Genomic DNA, 19,774 nt, shown 5'->3' with positions numbered 1-19,774 from the left:
TAATGTAATGCCACATTGTTCACTCATATCTCACTATCAGTCACTGCACACTTTATACACACATTGTTTCATAACACTTCACTCACTACACACACACACACACACACACACACACACACACACACACACACACACACACTGGTGATCTCTGGTCCATTTTCTATACAACTTCCCATTTGCTATCCTGAAAAACTGAGTCAGCATCCCTCCATAATGAGTGAGATGTTGAGCTCAGAAAGAGGAAGACGTGTTAGTATTGTGCTGTGCATAGCTTTGGGGTAAGTATTTCTAGAAAGGAAAAAAAAGAAGGAAAAACATAAAGTGAAGGCATTATGTGGAATGTTGGATATTTTATAATCATTATTATTATTATTTATTTGTATAACATTTTTTATCAAACCCCTACTCTGTTTTAGCTAAGAAATCCTTCAATGTATAAAATGTATTGCGTAACAGGTACTTTTTAGCTGGCTTTTTAAATAAGCGTATTTTTGCAATTTCTTTAATCTCTTTTGGTAATTTATTGTACAGTTTTATTCCTTGGTAGAAAATGCTGTTTTGAGTTTTATGTTTATTTTTCCTTGGTAAATGTAAGTTGAGTCTGTCTCTTGTTGCATGGTCATGGTCAGAACTGTTTGTGCAGTAATTTCCAATGTTATTTTTGATGTGTACTGACTGGTAAATGTATTCACATGGAGCTGTTAAAATCCCCAGTGATCTGAACAGATCTTTACAATGAGCTCGAATAGTATTTTTGGTTATTATTCTTATAACCCCCTTCTGGAATTTGAAAATTGTGTTCATATTTTGTGCATTTGTTCCCCAAAAAAGAATTGAGTGTACATATGAATAATATCTAACTAAAAGACACTGTATGTTACACACTGATGACAGGATTCTAAGGGCATAATATTCTGATGACATTCTGTTTGCAAGTACCTTTATGTGTACACACCACTTCAACTGAGAATCAACATTCATTGCTAGAAATTTTGCGTTTGTTATGCAGTCTATAGAGGTGCCATCTACATTTAATTTAACATTGTCGTTTTTCCTCTTCAAACTGAAATTCATGACATTAGTTTTCTTTATGTTCAGTGTCACTTTATTACTTATTGACCAATCATAAACTTCCTTGAGAGTTTTATTTGCTTCCTCAGCAAGGAGTTCTCTTGTTTTCTCAGTGGCTATAATATTGCTGTCATCAGCGAAGAGGATTTTTTCATCATGAGTAACACTACTGGGAAAGTCATTGATGTATATCAGGAACAGTATTGGTCCTAATATGCTACCTTGTGGAACCCCTATATTAATGTATTTTGGTTCTGATAAGTGTTTTACTAAATGAATAGATCTATTTGAAGTACATGTTACCACTACTCTTTGTATCCTATTTGTTAGCTATGATTGAAACCAGTCGTTAGCTACCCCTCTTATTCCTAATGCTTCTAATTTATTAAATAAAATCTTGTGGTCGACTTTATTGAACGCCTTAGAATGATCCAAAAATATGCCTGTGACACACTCATCTTTATCAAGAGCATCAAGTACAACCTTTGTGAATTCTACTATGGCTGACTCCGTACTTTTGCCACTTCGGAAACCAAACTATGATTCGCTTAAATGATTGTATTTATTCAGGTAATTCATTAATCTGTCTTTCACAGTTGCTTCTATTATTTTTGAGAACGCTGACAGCAGGGAAATGGGCCATTAATTTTCTGTGTCTTCTGCATTACCCTTCTTAAGCAAAGGTACAACTTTTGCATGTTTTAACTGCTCTGGAAATGTCCCTGATGTGAAGGGTTCATTTATTATATTTGTTAAGCGGCCTTGTATAAACCCTATGCATTGCTTCAGTACACACATTGGTACTTCATTAATGCCAAAGCTTTGAAGGATGTTTATGAAGGTGCTGCTGGATTCATTTATGATGTTAGTGTTGATGTTAAAGTCCCTACACAGAATTATGTTGACCTTTGTACTTGAGACTTTATCTAGAACTTCTGTTGACTTATTGAAAAAAGTGTCCACACTACCACTGGGAGATCTATACACACAAAAAATGATTTATTTCTTGGTGATATCAAGCTCTGTGAATTCAATAGCTAATATTTCAAAGTGGTTGTCTTCGCTTACTGTACTGAGGTCATGTCTTGATTTGAACTGTGTTCCTTTTCTGATATAAATGCATGATCCTCCACCCCTTGAAGTAGTTCTGCACTAAGAGTTTGCCTTTCCATACCATGATAATACTATATGTTGGATTCCTGTGTCTCTACACCAGTACTCGGTAATACAAACTACTGTGCAGTTCAAAGATTGGAGCTCAACTTCTAATAGTTGTATTTTATTTTTTATTGATTGCATGTTTTGATGGAGGATTTTTAAGTGTGTGAAATGCCCCATGTTACTCTTTCCAATGGTTTCTTTTTCTTTGTGACATCTGGTATATGTGATGTTTGAGGTGTTAAAATCTGTCTTGTGAGTGATTGTTTCAGTATTTTTTAAGGTGCTGCAGATACTCTTTAGGCAGCGGAATCTGTTTTCTGGAGTTATCCTAAAAAAATACCTACTTTTCCTACCTATAACAACAGGTATTTGACCATTTGTGCCCTGAGATCCACCCCCTATACTTTCATGAATCAGCTGTACCAATCTTCCCTTCCCAGTCCTGTTTAGGTGTTGGTCATGCCTAGTGAAACCCCAGCTGTTGATAGTCCTGATGGGCACCAGAGAAACATGAGCAAAGTTGGCTGTCCTCAGACCCATCCCTAATCCCACATTGATATGCCTCACAGATCCATCAAGGTGTGGTCGATCATGACGCTGGAACAGCTCAACAAAGTGTACGTTGGTGTCATGAGTCAAGGAAGCTATCTTGTCCAGGTCACCACCTATGTCATATGCCCCATCCCTGTCCAAACTGTTTCCCACCCCACCCACTATTACTACATGGTACTCCTTTGTAAAGTCCTTACATAAAGACCCTAGGTTCTCGATCACGTGACTTAGCCCTGCATTTTGCTTGAAGATACTGGTGGCCTGCTATGCTGACCATTAAACTTTCCTGTAACTGAGGGCCGGTCAGCAGAGCAGCCGAAAGATACAGAATAGGGCCCCTGGATGGAGTACATATTGACCCACAAATTGTGGAAGCTGTGAAGGATTTTCCAGCACCTGCTGTGGTAAAAGAAGTACAATCATATCTCAGGATCACCAATTTCTATAGAAAATATGTTGCAAAGTTTGCAGAGATAGCAAGAGCACTTACACATTTGTTAAAAAAAAAAAAAAGGAGTGAAATTTCGTTGGATTCTGGAATCGTTGGGAAGAGATTATACGTTGAAAAAATAATTACTGATCGCTGGTCCTGTCCTCATTTTTCTTGACTATCACAAACAGTTTATTGTATCATGTGACTCGAGTAATCATGCCCTAGGTTGTGTCATAAGCCAAGAGGTGGATTCCTTAGTCTATGCTTCCATATAACTGAATAAAGTAGGAAAACTATATAGCTACAGGAAAAGAAATGCTCACAGTAGTTTTTGGCATTAGCTATTTTCGTTGCTATCTGTGTCAGAGACGTTTTAAGTTCATAACAGATTATGCAGCACTGAATAATCTTTGGGAATTGAAAAATCCAACCAGTCGTTTAACCCATTGGTCCTTACGACTCAGAAAATTTGATTTTTAGGTAGTGTATCATGTGAGTAAATCTCATAGTAATGTGAAATGATTAAGCAATAAAGTATGAATCATAGAATGCTTTGGAGTTAGCACAGAAGAGTGAGGCAAAACCTCAGACGGCCGATCCCCATTTTCGGTGGTTCACAAAACATGCACAGTTCAGTTCTAACAACTGAATGCTTTATAGGCAAATATGATTCAGCCACCACAGCCACTCTGTTTACAGGATGAAGTATCGATGGAAGTCCACGATTCCATACTAGCTGGGCATAGAGAGTGACCAGCCATGGAGCACGACACTGCAGGAAGTTACTAGTGGCCACAGACGAAACAATAAGTTGAGTTCTACATAAGGAACTGCATTTCTTGCGCTGAAAAGAGTCACGTTGAGTTGTCAGCAGATCCAGCTGCAAAGACTGCCTGAGGCAAAGAAGCAGTTTCAAATGATTTATATGGCTATTCTAGGTCCATAAGTTAAATAGCTTGTACAAAAATAGTTATTTTGTCAGGGTAACCACTACTTTACACTGTAATGAGTATAAACAATGTACAATGTGCAAAAATAGTGATTTTGTCAAGGTAACCGCTACCTTACGCTGTTTTGTTGTTAATAAGTATAAGAAATAAAACCAAGTATATTGATACATCCCTATCTATGTTATTTTGTAATACTGGCAATACTGCTACTACTTTCGACGTTTTATTTATCATTTAAATGAAAATTCATGTTTTTATGCTCAGAATGCCCATTCCAGCCGGTAATTTTAAACAGGTAAGATTTATAACAAATCTGCTATGATATTCTGATAGTGTTTAATGAGACATATCTTCAGACACTTCGTCTGTGAACGTCGCTTATAGTAGGGGTGGGCAATAGCTTTGCCTCAGGGACCACTTTGTGGAAGCTGAGGTTAGTGGAGGATCGCAAATTTTAAAATGTTTGCATGCATTAATTAACTTTGCATTTCATTAAATGTATAAATTATTACATAAATATTCTGATTGTCTTGGTAGGCCACAGAAAAAGCATCAGTGGGCCACATGCGATCTGCAGGCTGCTATTTGCCCACACCTGGCTTAATGCATTGTTACAATATTAATTTTCAAAGAACATTTTACACATGAAACCTATGACTAAAAAATTTAAGAACTAGTCTTCCAAACACTTTTTTCCCCTTATTTATGTTTTTAAAGCCATTTGTTACTGACTTCTCTGAAATTAGACAAGTTCAGTTTTTATTGAATTTAGTCTTATTTAATATTTATGCTGGTCACTTAGCATATTCATGGTGGTTTCCTTCTCCACGTTGCTCGCCAACAGCCGGACGTCTGGGTTTTTCGATCACATGGCCAGAGCATGCATTTACCTCCTAGCCATTCTGCAGACTTGAAAATTCTCATACTCGCAGTGGCCGCCAGTCGCTGAGAATCAAAGGCTGTCGCCATCTATTGATGACGCCACAAGACTTGCATTGCTCCCTAAGTTCAGCCAAGTGTGGCCGCTACATCTCCTCAGCCATCAAAACACATGTCAGCCTGGTTGCATCTACATCATACACCACAACAGGACAAGCGAACATTGCCGTGTATGCCTTTTTAACAAATTGTGGGCATCCTTACAGGGATGTACCCTCTTATGGTCCTGCAGCCTCTACAAAAACAGACGCTGGTTAGACATATTTGGCAGAATCCTAAATACAGTATTTGGCACTGCCAATGGAGAAGATGTCGAAAGAATAGACGTGGTATTGTAACAGGTACAAGCAGATGTGGAAGAGTACCGGGAGACTCTATAAATAGACACCACACAGCTTGCACACCTTGAAAATGACGTGGTGAACTATATCTAGCAGTTACACACCATACCTGCCACGCTCATTTCACAAATGCGAGAATCAGTAGACGCAGTAAATCGCAAATTAGGCGTCTGCAGGGATTACTTGGAAAATGTCGACACACAGCTGATCATAACTTTTAAACACTCTTGTCAAAAGTATTACTGACAACGCATCAGAGTCGTACAACTGCAGTGAGCACTCTTCTGCACAGTTTTTGACCAACTGACCCTGATACTCTTGCCACACGAAAAGATCCTAGAAGAGCTATGTAAAATATGAGCCGAGTTACTGGCCCCATTACGACTAATAGCAGCAGTGGGGAAGGAATCTTTACCATCTTACCACCACACAACCAATATGCAGGTAGGAATCAGGTTGAGGATACAGATAGAGATACCATTAATCTGTAAAGATTGCCAATAAGAGTATCTTTCCATCCAAACTTGTCCAGCAAAATGGAAAACCCTGCCGGAAATTTTTCATTAATGAGTACCCGATGTACTTTTGACACCATCTGCTAGAAATTCACACTCTCTGTTAACTTCCACAGTATTACTGCGGTGCTAAGTAGGGCTATTAGCTCCACAAAGCATATATAGACCATATCTGAGTCGTGAGAGTATACTCTGTTTCCCTCTGAGAAGCCTTCACCTGGCTGCTCCAGCGAGGTCATTGCAACTAAAACTGAATTTTTGCAGAAGACAGGGCTACACTATCTGTACTCAGTACCTAAACCAATGATGGTCATTGGCAGCTACTTCAACCAAGGACATTTCAGTGGTGCCGAGCACAAGGAGCGACAAGGATGGGCATTTCTGACAAATGTTACACTATGCCACATTTCAAGTCCTATTTTAGGGTTATCTGCGACCATCCAACTACTCGTTAATTTACCTACCGGACCTAGACTTTGACATTTGGCCCAAGAAAAACCTGACTTGCCCAAACGTCATGTTAGACCCAAAGCTTTTGGCTACCCTGGACCAGATGACAAAAGCAAATATTGATCATGTGACAATGCAACATTGAACCATACATTTTCATCAATATTTGAAAAAAACCAGTCTCATGTACATATGTTTCATTTGCCTTAATAGTCCTTGTGCATAATAAAAACTGTATTCTGCGGCACTGTACTAAAATGTATCAATGATCAGCGGTATTGAAATGGTCAGTTGCTGAACAGAATAGAGCAGGGAAAAAATGTTCTCTTGCTCTTTTCGTAGGAGCACCAGCTCTCACTCTCTTACATGGTCTTTCTCTTATAGTCTGTCTTAGCAAGTAGACGTGCTAGGTATTGCTTTGAGTCATTAATTTTTACTTACTCACTGCAATCAGCAAACCTGAGATCAACGGCAGAACATTTTAATCTCTTTTGCAACTACTCCATGCAAGAGATGTTACAAATGATTCGGTCATTCATCTCTGAATAATGATGGTGTTGAGCCTTGTCTATTCCAGACACCAGACTCATGTTCGATAGTTAGATGATTAGCCATCTTACAATGATGCTTTGATCTCTAAAAATGTTAAAAACATAAACAAAAAACCTAAACTTAGTTAAAAATTGACGTGAAAAGCATCATTCTAACACCCAGCATGTGGCCCCATAATAGGCAATTATATGTACCGGGTGATCGAAAAGTCAGTATAAATTTGAAAACTGAATAAATCACGGAATAATGTAGATAGAGAGGTACAAATTGACACACATGTTGGAATGACATGGGTTTTGTTAGAACCAAAAAAATTCAAAAGTTCAAAAAATGTCCGACAGATGGCGCTTCATCTGATCAGAATAGCAATAATTAGCATAACAAAGTAAGACAAAGCAAAGATGATGTTCTTTACAGTAAATGCGCAATATGTCCACCATCATTCCTCAACAATAGCTGTAGTCGAGGAATAATGTTGTGAACAGCACTGTAAAGCATGTCCGGAGAAGAGACTGATGACCGTAGCAGTCTGGTCCCTTTAATCCCACAAACCAACCATGTCCGGACTTATGGTGAGGCATTGGCGTCGGATGTTGTCTTTCAGCATCCCTAGAGATGTCGGTCGATCACGATACACTTGCGACTTCAGGTAACGCCAAAGCCAATAATCGCACGGACTGAGGTCTGGGGACCTGGGAGGCAAAGCACGACGAAAGTGGCGGCTGAGCACACGATCATCACCAATCACGTCTAGCAATATGGGGTGGAGCGCCATCCTGCATAAACATCGTACGTTCCAGCAGGTGTTTATCAGCCAGGCTGGGGATGATGCGATTCTGTAACATATCGGCGTACCTCTCACCCGTCACGGTAGCAGTTACGAAAAAAAAAAAAAAAAATGGCTCTGAGCTCTATGGGACTTAACATCTGTGGTCATCAGTCCCCTAGAACTTAGAACTACTTAAACCTAACTAACCTAAGGACATCACACACATCCATGCCCGAGGCAGGATTTGTATCTGCGCCGTAGCAGTCGCAAGGTTCCGGACTGAGCGCCTAGAACCGCTAGACCACCGCGGCCGGCAATCACGCATTTCCTCGAAGAAAAAAGGCCCGATACCGGTAGATGTGGTAAACCCAACCCATACCGTGACTTTCTTGTCGTGCAATGGAGTTTCCACGACAGTTCTAGGATTTTCGGTAGCCCAAATTCTGCAGTTGTGGGCTTTGACAGAACCTCGGAGGGTGAAATGAGCTTCGTCGGTCCACACTACGTTACTCAACCAGTCGTCATCTGCGCCATCTTTTGAAACGCCCACACCGTAAATGCCCTCCGCTTCACTAAATCGCCAGGTAACAGTTCGTGATGCCGATGGATTTTGTACAGATAGCATCGGAGAGTACGCCTCAGTGCCAACCAAACAGTAGTGTATAGAATGCCGGTGCGACGTGCGACTGCACGAGCGCTAACTTCCCCGTGCATAGACGAACCCGCTACAGTCTCCATTTCTTCCTGAACTGTCTCAGCAGCATTACGCCTTGTGCTCGGTCGGCCACTACGGGGTCTATCGTCTAAGCAACCCGTGGCTTTGAACTTCGAAATCATTCTCGCCACAGCTGCATTTGTCAACGGACCTTTACCTGTTCGAATCCCCTTCCTATGGCGATAGGATCGTAATGCTGAACTAGCACATTCCCCATTCTGATAATACAGCTTCACTAAAAGCGCCTTTTCAAGTAACGTCAACATGCTGCGACTGCTGGTGCATCTGATTCTCTATCTCATTACAGCTCCTATTATACACGATTGCCATGCGCAGTCACTGACGTTTTGCTGTCCAGCACCATCTGTCGGACATTTTGTGAACTTTGTTTTTTTTTTTGTCTAATAAAACCCCATGTCATTCCAAGCATGTGTGTCAATTTTTACCTCTCTGTCTACATTATTCCGTGGTTTATTAAGTTTTCAAATTTATACTGACTTTTTTACCACCCGGTATATTAAAAGTTTGTTCTTTTCTGTTTCTTGTATTCTATCTAACTAAACACTATTACATGGGGCAAGGGGAAGTTCACCAAAATGAATGAAAATGTTATCCGCGTTGATGGGAACAGTCGATTAAGATGGACAAGAAGTTTTACTGTGTAGTTAAATACGTAAATTATCAAATTAACTCCACTTTATATTCCCTAAAAACTGAAACAGAAGGAAGCATACCGTGAAATACCGGGTGTAGTAAGCTAGTTGTCTGTGGTTGTTAAGGAATTTAACAGTACTAAGATTACAGTAGAAGCAAATGAGTCAGAATTGACGTAAAAAGTTAACAACATGTCTCTTGAGCAAGTAAACCCTCTCTGCTGAAAGCGGGCAGTTTAACAAGATGATGTTTAAGAAGTGGATTTCAGAGAAAAACAATGACATTCTTGAAAAAGCTGAAAAGGAGATTCCTGTTGCGGTACGATCAATTGGTATGGAGGTCCTAACAGAACCAGAGACCTTTGGCGGGCTGTATGAAATAAGCTCGGAGAGATAAGACAGAAGCTGACCCGTGACTTACCTGACCGGCGTGACGCTGTGAATATACAGGTCTCTGACCTGAAACAGGAACTCTAAAATGATAAAGAACTCACCACGTGAGACAATACCGACGCCGCCACGGGTTAAGGAAAAGTTAACCGCCGTGCTTCTAGAGGAAAGTTTGCTCAAGCACCAGAAATTCAAGGTTTATACAACTGAGAAAAAGTAACCGCATCTCCATCATTTTTATTCGTACATTTAACAGGATCTTGCCTAAGATTTGGAGTGAAAAAAAGAGATACAGTCTGCTTACATCCAAGGGGAATCCGCGCTGTGGACCGCAGCAACTTCTGAAACCTATCCCAATTTTGATCAATTTGAACAGGCTTTTCTAGCGAAGCTCGCTTACGACGTAAAGTGTTCAACCCTGAGACAAACAACCCGAAACAGGGCAGTCTCAGACAATGTTTTCAGAACTATTTACGAAAAACATGCTACTGGCACAAACCAATAGCACACAAATATTTCATAGCAACAGTGAAGAGAAATCTGCCGATCAGAATTCGTGAAAAACTGATTCATGCACCGGAAGACATCGTGGAAACTTTTTTGTCTGTAACAGACTCGCTTGATCTGATTCAGGAGGATGCTAAACACTTGAACGACAATATCGGCGCCGCGATACGGCATTCCGCGAACCACAATACTGGTCGAAATAACGTCGATTGCAGCGACGGCGACACCGCCTCCCCCCCCCCCCCATCCACATCCACTCCTCAGGACCTAGAAACGAAAACTGACACAATCCTAGACTGACCAGATTTCAAAGAGAAAAAGCGGAACACTTGTCTTTATAATTTATATCTAACTTTATTACTATACTTGCACTTGCCTTTCTTGTCAGCTATAGTGATTTTGAAATCGGTAGCAGGTCTACGACGATGCAGCAGCTGAAAGACCCATAGCAAGACTGCATTTTGTGAATTGGAAAGGAACATGTGGGTACATTGCACATAAATAAAACCCTGTTCTCTAGAAATAAAAAAGCCTGATACTTGCTTTTTTATTGTAATAGCTTGGATAAATTTTCTGCTATGTTTTGTCGCTTACTAGTTATTTAGGTACAATTTGTTAATCCTGAAAAATGAGTAATATCACTAATCACCAATTAGATACAAATTATACATTTCATACTAAAATTTAATATTTCATTTGACTGCAGACTGTTAGAGCTAGTGTGCATGCACGGCAAATAAAATTCAATAATCACTGCTAACACACACAGCGTCGCCCACATCATTCACAAAATTAACTTCCTTATTGTTGCAGTCCCAATAGGCGGAAGGGTTTATGTGATGCATAAAGTGGAAGGTCGGCAAGTTAGAGGCGGGATAGAAGATACCTGCTTCTATTTTCGACGTATCTCTTACTCTTTCTTTAGACATAAGAAGAGTTAAGGCAGATGCAGTAGACATAATGGGCGTATTGTGAAAATGAAAATTTCTATGACATTTCACTTCTAGGAACCATGTTCTTTAAAAAAATTTAGTTAAATAAGAAGTATTACTGCATTATTTTGTTTCTAGACTAAAAACCGGAACAATTATGTGTCCCGAATGATTTTCTCAGGAGACCTGGACATTTGCGTGAAAACTTGGACTGTCCTGATGAGCTTATATAATCCGATGCAAAACGGTTCAGGGGTTTCGAGGCGAAACAGGAAAATCAGCATCAGTACCATTCTGTATAGCAAATGGGCATGAATACGCCATATCATGAGTAGTGACCTCCTCCAACGAAGGAAAACAGTTGTAGCTGAAACTTCGAAAACCATCTCCTACATCGCAAGCTAATGGTAAACGCAATAGGCCAGTAAATTGTTCTGGACCACCTCCTGGTCGTCCCCCGCATCATTCCGAACCTTTACTCGTAAGAATGGTCGAAGTCACTAAAGAGAGGCCTCCCACCTCTAATCAATCACAAAACTAGAGGCAGTCTTCTCCTGCTCCTAGGTATCGACCGCGGAGTGGTATGAGGACACACCTTATAACGCAGCAGCACACGTCTTACGTTATAACGACGGGAAGGATATACGAGACGAGTTATGCGATGATCCCATTCATATGAAAACCAAGTTCAGCTCGAAGTTCACGCTATTGTGGGTGGACTAGCAACATTGGTAGTTATAGACAGAGAAGCAAAAATGAATGTCTTGGAGAATTTTTTTTTTTTTTTTTTTTTTTTTCCAGAAAGATCTCCGCCTCAGGGCACACAGGGAGATACTATCATTAGTTGATATGTTTGGAATTGAGCTGATAATTATTGAATACAGATTTGCCGGAAATGATGGAATAAGACGATGATGGGAGTATTTATGGATTTGAAGGGAATTTTGTGATGAATTGTGATGCAAAGAAAATTTTTAGCTTTGCATACTTGCTGGTAGTTAGCACGTTGTTGTAAAATTAATTGTTGTACCGAGATTCGGTTGAAGCATTTATGTCACGCATTGCCCACAGTAAGAGAAGTTAGGTCTCATCCTGTATGTACACATTCTTTAAAGAAAAAATAGAGATCATGAGTAAGTGGTCCTGACAGTCGGGATACCAATTACTTTGGAATAAGGCTGGGCCTCTCGGACATATTCTGAGTCGTGGCCATCATTGTGCTCAGACGGCAAAGACTACCAAATCCACCGGTTAGTCCCGCAACTGTTAGGGGTAAAACTCAATGGCACCCGGGGCAAGTAAGGCTAGCAACCTCCTTCCCTGGTACTATAAATATGATGCTGGCAACAATCAGAGCAAAATGCCTCGGACCTTTGGAGGTGACGGAGTCCCACCTCTAACTGACAAACCAGGGACTCCTAAGATACGACTCGGCAAAAGAATGGTAACGAGATGGGGTGCTATTAATATCAATGGGGGCTACTCTGGGAACAAGGTAGAGCTGGCAGAGGCTGCAAGTAAGATGGGGTTGGACATTTTAGCTGCTAGTGACATTCGGGTAAGGGGTGAGAAAGAAGAGGAAGTGGGAGAATACAAGGTCTACCTGTCAGGAGTCAAAGCAGGAATAGCACAATGGGGTGTAGGGCTTTTCATCAGGAAAGAAATGAACCCAGCCTAGTTGCAATAAGGTATGTAAACGAACGACTGATGTGGATAGATTTGACAGTGTCTAGCAAGAAAATTAGGATTCTGTCAGTATATTCGCATTGTGAAGGAACAGATCAAGATAAGATGGATAGTTTTTATGACGCACTCAGTGATGTAGTCGTTAGAGTAAAGGACAAGGACAGTGTTCAGCTCATGGGTGATTTTAATGCCAGGATTGGAAATCGAACAGATGGGTATGAAAAGGTTATGGGTAAATTTGGAGAGGATATGGAGGCCAACAGGAACGGGACACAACTCTTCGATTTCTGTGCCAGTATGGGCTTAGTAATCACAAACTCCTTTTTTAAACATAAGATCATTCACCGGTATACTTGGGAAGGCAGGGGAACCAGATCTGTCATTGATTATATAACAACAGAGCAGGAAGGCTGTGAGGGACACATGTGTATTCAGGGGATTCTTTGATGACACTGATCACTATTTAATCTGCAGTGAAATTGGTATTGCGAAGCCGGAAGTGCAGGAGGTAAGGTCCATATGTAGGAGGATAAGAGTGGAGAAACTCCAGGATAAGGAAATCAGACACAAGTAGATAACAGTGATCTCAGAAAGGTACCAGTTAGTTGAATGTAGTCAATTGCAGTCACTGGAAAAGGAATGGACAAGGTACAGGGACACAGTACTAGAAGTGGCTAAAGAATGTCTTGGAACAGTAGTGTGTAAAGGTAGGATGAAGCAAACAGATTGGTGGAATGACACAGTCAAGGCAGCCTGTAAAAGGAAAAAGAAGGCGTATCAAAAATGGCTACATACTAGAACTCAGGTAGACAGAGAAAGGTATGTTGAAGAAAGAAACAAATCCAAACAGATAATTACAGCATCCAAGAAGAAATCTTGGGAAGACTTTGGAAACAGGTTGGAGACCTTGGGTCAAGCTGCTGGAAAACCATTCTGGAGTGTAATTAGCAGTCTTCGAAAGGGAGGTAAGAAGGAAATGACAAGTATTACGGACAGGCCAGGAAAACTGCTGGTAAATCCTGTTGATGCCTTGGGCAGATGGAGGGAATATTTTGAAGAGTTGCTCAATGTAGGTGAAAATACGATGAGTAATGTTTCAGATTTTGATGTACAATTGGACAGGAATGATGATGGAAATAGGATCACATTTGAGGAAGTGGAGAAAATGGTCAATATATTGCAGTGCAATAAAGCAGCTGGGGTGGATGAAATTAAGTCGGAACTCATCAAATACAGTGGAATGTCAGGTCTTAAATGGCTACACAGGATAATTGAAATGGCGTGGGAGTAGGGACAAGTTTCATCAGACTGGACAAAAGCAGTAATCACACCAATCTTTAAACATGGAAGCAGAAAAGATTGTAACAACTACAGAGGTATCTCTTTAATCAGCGTTGTGGGTAAAATCTTCTCAGGTATTGTTGAAATGAAAGTGTGAGTATTAGTTAAGGACAAATTGGATGAAAATCAGTATGGGTTTAGGCCTCTTAGAGGTTGTCAGGACCAGATCTTTAGCTTACGCCTTTCAGCGTTCAGTCTGGAGCATAGTCCCTTATAAAATTCCTCCATGATCCCCTATTCAGTGCTAACACTGATGCCTCTTCTGATGTTACGCCTATTACTTCAAAATCATTCTTAAACGAATCCAGGTACCTTCTCCTTGGTCTACCCCGACTCCTCCTACCCTCTACTGCTGAGCCCATGAGTCTCTTCGGTAACCTTGCTTCTCCCATGCGTGTAACATGACCCCACCATCTAAACCTGTTCGCCCTGACTGCTACATCTATGGAGTTCATTCCCAGTTTTTTTTTTATTTCCTCATTGTGGACACCCTCCTGCCATTGTTCCCATCTACTAGTACCTGCAATCATCCTATCTACTTTCATATCCGTAACCTCAACCTTATTGATAAGGTAACCTGAATCCACCCAGCTTTCGCTCCCATACAACAAAGTTGGTCGAAAGATCGAACGGTGCACAGATAACTTAGTCTTGGTACTGACTTCCTTCTTGCAGAAGAGAGTAGATCGTAGCTGAGTGCTCACTGCATTAGCTTTGCTACACCTCGCTTCCAGTTCTTTCACTATGTTGCCATCCTGTGAGAATATGCATCCTAAGTACTTGAAACCATCCACCTGTTCTAACTTTGTTCCTCCTATTTGGCGCTCAATCTGTTTATATCTCTTTCCCACTGACATTACTTTTGTTTGGAGATGCTAATCTTCATACCATAGTCTTTACATTTCTGATCTAGCTCTGAAACATTACTTAGCAAACTTTCAACAGAATCTGCCATCACAACTAAGTCATCTGCATATGCGAGATTGCTTATTTTGTGTTCACATATCTTAATCTCACCCAGCCAGTTTATTGTTTTCAACATATGATCCATAAATAATATGAACAACAGTGGAGACAGGTTGCAGCCTTGTCTTACCACTGAAACTACTCTGAACCATCAACTCAATTTACCATCAACTCTAACTGCTGCCTGACTATCTATGTAAAGACCTATAATTGCTTGCAAAAGTTTGCCTCCTATTCCATAATCTCGTAGAACAGACAATAACTTCCTTCTAGGAACTCGATCATGTGCCTTTTCTAGATCTATAAAACATAGATACAATTCCCTGTTCCACTCGTAACACTTCTCCATTATTTGCCGTAAGCTAAAGATCTGGTCCTGACAACCTCTAAGAGGCCTAAACCCACACTGATTTTCATCCAATTTGCCCTCAACTAATACTCGCACTTTCCTTTCAACAATACCTGAGAAGATTTTACCCACAACGCTGATTAAAGAGATACCTCTGTAGTTGTTACAATCTTTTCTGTTTCCATGTTTGAAGATTGGTGTGGTTACTGCTTTCGTCCAGTCTGATGGAACCTGTCCTGACTCCCACGCCATTTCAGTTATCCTGTGTAGCCATTTAAGACCTGACATTCTACTGTATTTGATGAGTTCCGACTTAATTTCATCCACCCCAGCCGCTTTATTGCACTGCAATATATTGACCATTTTCTCCACTTCCTCAAATGTGATCCTATTTCCATCATCATTCCTATCCCATTGTACATCGAAATCTGAAACATTACTCATCGTATTTTCACCTACATTGAGCAACTCTTCAAAATATTCCCTCCATCTGCCCAAGGCATCTACATCTACATCTGCATCTATACTCCGCGAGCCACCTTACGGTGTGTGGCGGAGGGTACTTATTGTACCACTATCTGATCCCCCCTTCCCTGTTTCATTCACGAATTGTGCGTGGGAAGAACGACTGCTTGTAAGTCTCCGTATTTGCTCTAATTTCTCGGATCTTTTCGTTGTGATCATTACGCGAGATATATGTGGGCGGTAGTAATATGTTGCCCATCTCTTCCCGGAATGTGCTCTCTCGTAATTTCGATAATAAACCTCTCCGTATTGCGTAACGCCTTTCTTGAAGTGTCCGCCACTGGAGCTTGCTCAGCATCTCCGTAACGCTCTCGCGCTGACTAAATGTCCCCATGACGAATCGCGCTGCTTTTCGCTGGATCATGTCTATCTCTTCTATTAATCCAACCTGGTAAGGGTCCCATACTGATGAGCAATACTCAAGAATTGGACGAACAAGCGTTTTGTAAGCTACTTCTTTCGTCGATGAGTCACATTTTCTTAGAATTCTTCCTATGAATCTCAACCTGGCGCCTGCTTTTCCCACTATTTGTTTTATGTGATCATTCCACTTCAGATCGCTCCGGATAGTAACTCCTAAGTATTTTACGGTCGTTACCGCTTCCAATGATTTACCACCTATGGCATAATCGTACTGGAATGGATTTCTGCCCCTATGTATGCGCATTATATTACATTTATCTACGTTTAGGGAAAGCTGCCAGCTGTCGCACCATGCATTAATCCTCTGCAGGTTCTCCTGGAGTACGTACGAGTCTTCTGATGTTGCTACTTTCTTGTAGACAACTGTGTCATCTGCAAATAGCCTCACGGAGCTACCGATGTTGTCAACTAAGTCATTTATGTATATTGTAAACAATAAAGGTCCTATCACGCTTCCCTGCGGTACTCCCGAAATTACCTCTACATCTGCAGATTTTGAACCGTTAAGAATGACATGTTGTGTTCTTTCTTCTAGGAAATCCTGAATCCAATCACAAACCTGGTCCGATATTCCGTAAGCTCGTATTTTTTTCACTAAACGTAAGTGCGGAACCGTATCAAATGCCTTCCTGAAGTCCAGGAATACGGCATCAATCTGCTCGCCAGTGTCTACGGCACTGTGAATTTCTTGGGCAAATAGGGCGAGCTGAGTTTCACATGATCTCTGTTTGCGGAATCCATGTTGGTTATGATGAAGGAGATTTGTATTATCTAAGAACGTCATAATACGAGAACACAAAACATGTTCCATTATTCTACAACAGATTGACGTAAGCGAAATAGGCCTATAATTATTCGCATCTGATTTATGACCCTTCTAGAAAATGGGAACGACCTGCGCTTTCTTCCAGTCGCTAGGTACTTTACGTTCTTCCAGCGATCTACGATAAATTGCTGATAGAAAGGGGGCAAGTTCTTTAGCATAATCACTGTAGAATCTTAAGGGTATCTCGTCTGGTCCGGATGCTTTTCCGCTACTAAGTGATAGCAGTTGTTTTTCAATTCCGATATCGTTTATTTCAATATTTTCCATTTTGGCGTCCGTGCGACGGCTGAAGTCAGGGACCGTGTTACGATTTTCCGCAGTGAAACAGTTTCGGAACACTGAATTCAGTATTTCTGCCTTTCTTCGGTCGTCCTCTGTTTCGGTGCCATCGTGGTCAACGAGTGACTGAATAGGGGATTTAGATCCGCTTACCGATTTTACATATGACCAAAACTTTTTAGGGTTCTTGTTTAGATTGTTTGCCAATGTTTTATGTTCGAATTCGTTGAATGCTTCTCTCATTGCTCTCTTTACGCTCTTTTTCGCTTCGTTCAGCTTTTCCTTATCAGCTATGATTCGACTACTCTTAAGCCTATGATGAAGCTTTCTTTGTTTCCGTAGTACCTTTCGTACATGATTGTTATACCACGGTGGATCAACAGGATTCATCAGCAGCTTTCCTGGCCCGTCCGTAATACTTGTCATTTCCTTCTTACCTCCCTTTCGAAGACTGCTAATTACGCTTCAGAATGGTTTTCCAACAGCTTGACCCAAAGTCTCCAACCTGTTTCCAAAGCCTTCCCAAGATTTCTTCTTGGATGCTGTAATTATCTGTTTGGCTTTGTTTCTTTCTTCAACATACCTTTCTCTGTCTACCTGAGTTCTAGTATGTAGCCATTTTTGATACGCCTTCTTTTTCCTTTTACAGGCTGCCTTGACTGTGTCATTCCACCAATCTGTTTGCTTCATCCTACCATTACGCACTACTGTCCCAAGGCATTCTTTAGCCACTTCTAGTACTGTGTCCCTGTACCTTGTCCATTCCTTTTCCAATGACTGTAATTGCCTACATTCAACTAACTGGTACCTTTCTGAGATCACTGTTATCTACTTGTGTCTGATTTCCTTATCCTGAAGTTTCTCCACTCTTATCCTCCTACATATAGACCTGACCTGCTGCACTTTCGGCCTCACAATCCCAATTTCACTGCAGATTAAATAGCGATCAGTATCATCAAAGAATCCCCTGAATACACGTGTGTCCCTCACAAACTTCCTGAATTCCTGATCTGTTATTATATAATCAATGACAGATCTGGTTCCCCTGCCTTCCCAAGTATACCGGTGATTGTTCTTATGTTTAAAAAAGGAGTTTGTGATTACTAAGCTCATACTGGCACAGAAATCCAAGAGTTGTTTCCTGTTCCTGTTGGCCTCCATATCCTCTCCAAATTTACCCATAACCTTTTCATACCCATCTGTTCGATTTCCAATCCTGGCATTAAAATCACCCAAAAGCAGAACACTGTCCTTGTCCTTTACTCTAACAACTAGACCACTGAGTGCATCATAAAAGCTATCCATCTTATCTTGATCTGTCCCTCCACAATCCGAATATACTGACACAATCCTAATTTTCTTGTTAGACACTGTCAAATCTATCCACATCAGTCGTTCGTTTACGTATCTTACTGCAACTAGGCTGGATTCCATTTCTTTCCTGTTGTAAAGCCCTACACCCCATTGTGCTATTCCTGCTTTGACTCCTGACAGGTAGACCTTGTATTCTCCCACTTCCTCTTCTTTCTCACCCCTTACCCGAATGTCACTAACAACTAAAACGTCCAACCCCATCTTACTTGCAGCCTCTGCCAACTCTACCTTCTTCCCAGAGTAGCCCCCATTGATATTAATAGCTCCCCATCTTGTTGCCATTCTTTTGCCGAGTCGTATCTTAGAAGTCCCTGGTTTGTCAATTGGAGGGGGGGCTCCATCACCTCCAAGGATCCGAGGCATTTTGCTCTGATTGTTGCCAGTATCATATTTAAAGTACCAGGGAAGCAGGTTGCTAGCCTTACTTGCCCCGGGTCCCATTGGGTTTTACCCCTAACGGTTGAGGGACTAACCGGTGGATTTGGTAGTCTTTGCCATCTGAGCACAAAGGTAACCACGACTCAGAATATGTCCGAGAGGCCCAGCCTTATTCCAAAGTAACTGGTATCCTGACTGTCAGAACCACTTACTTGGCCACTCATATGTTGCCCGTGGTTCATGAAGTAGGACATGACAACAGGAACCCACACCATGAAACATTAGTACCTAAAATTATTCTCAAGCAAGAAATTCTATGTTTCTTGTGCTCGTGAAGGTACACACGCTTTCTGAATATCATTTTGAGCTTACCATTTCACTTCAGCTTTGGTGCAGCGCTGCTTGCTGTGCTCCATTCTCGAGAGAATATTTTTACTGTACTGAGGCAAGTGCGAGAACATTTCAGGGCCATATTTATACCAATACACTAGATATACAGAGCAATGTTATTACACGGTTAATAAGTGATTAGGTTAGATGACTTACATTCAGTTTGGAAGTTATTATCTTGTTATACAAAGTACATTCAGTTAATAGTGTGATATATCCATTTGAGGAACATTTTTCATATTTTGAGGTTTGTTTCAAAAGTTCGCTATGTAAACCAGCAGTGACCTTTTCAAAGTGATTTGGATAA

Source organism: Schistocerca serialis, chromosome 2 (genome assembly GCF_023864345.2).
Source record: "Schistocerca serialis cubense isolate TAMUIC-IGC-003099 chromosome 2, iqSchSeri2.2, whole genome shotgun sequence".
NCBI classification, from domain to species: Eukaryota; Metazoa; Arthropoda; class Insecta; order Orthoptera; family Acrididae; genus Schistocerca; species Schistocerca serialis.
The sequence above is the reverse complement of the archived record's forward strand: the minus strand, read 5'-3'. Positions refer to the sequence as shown.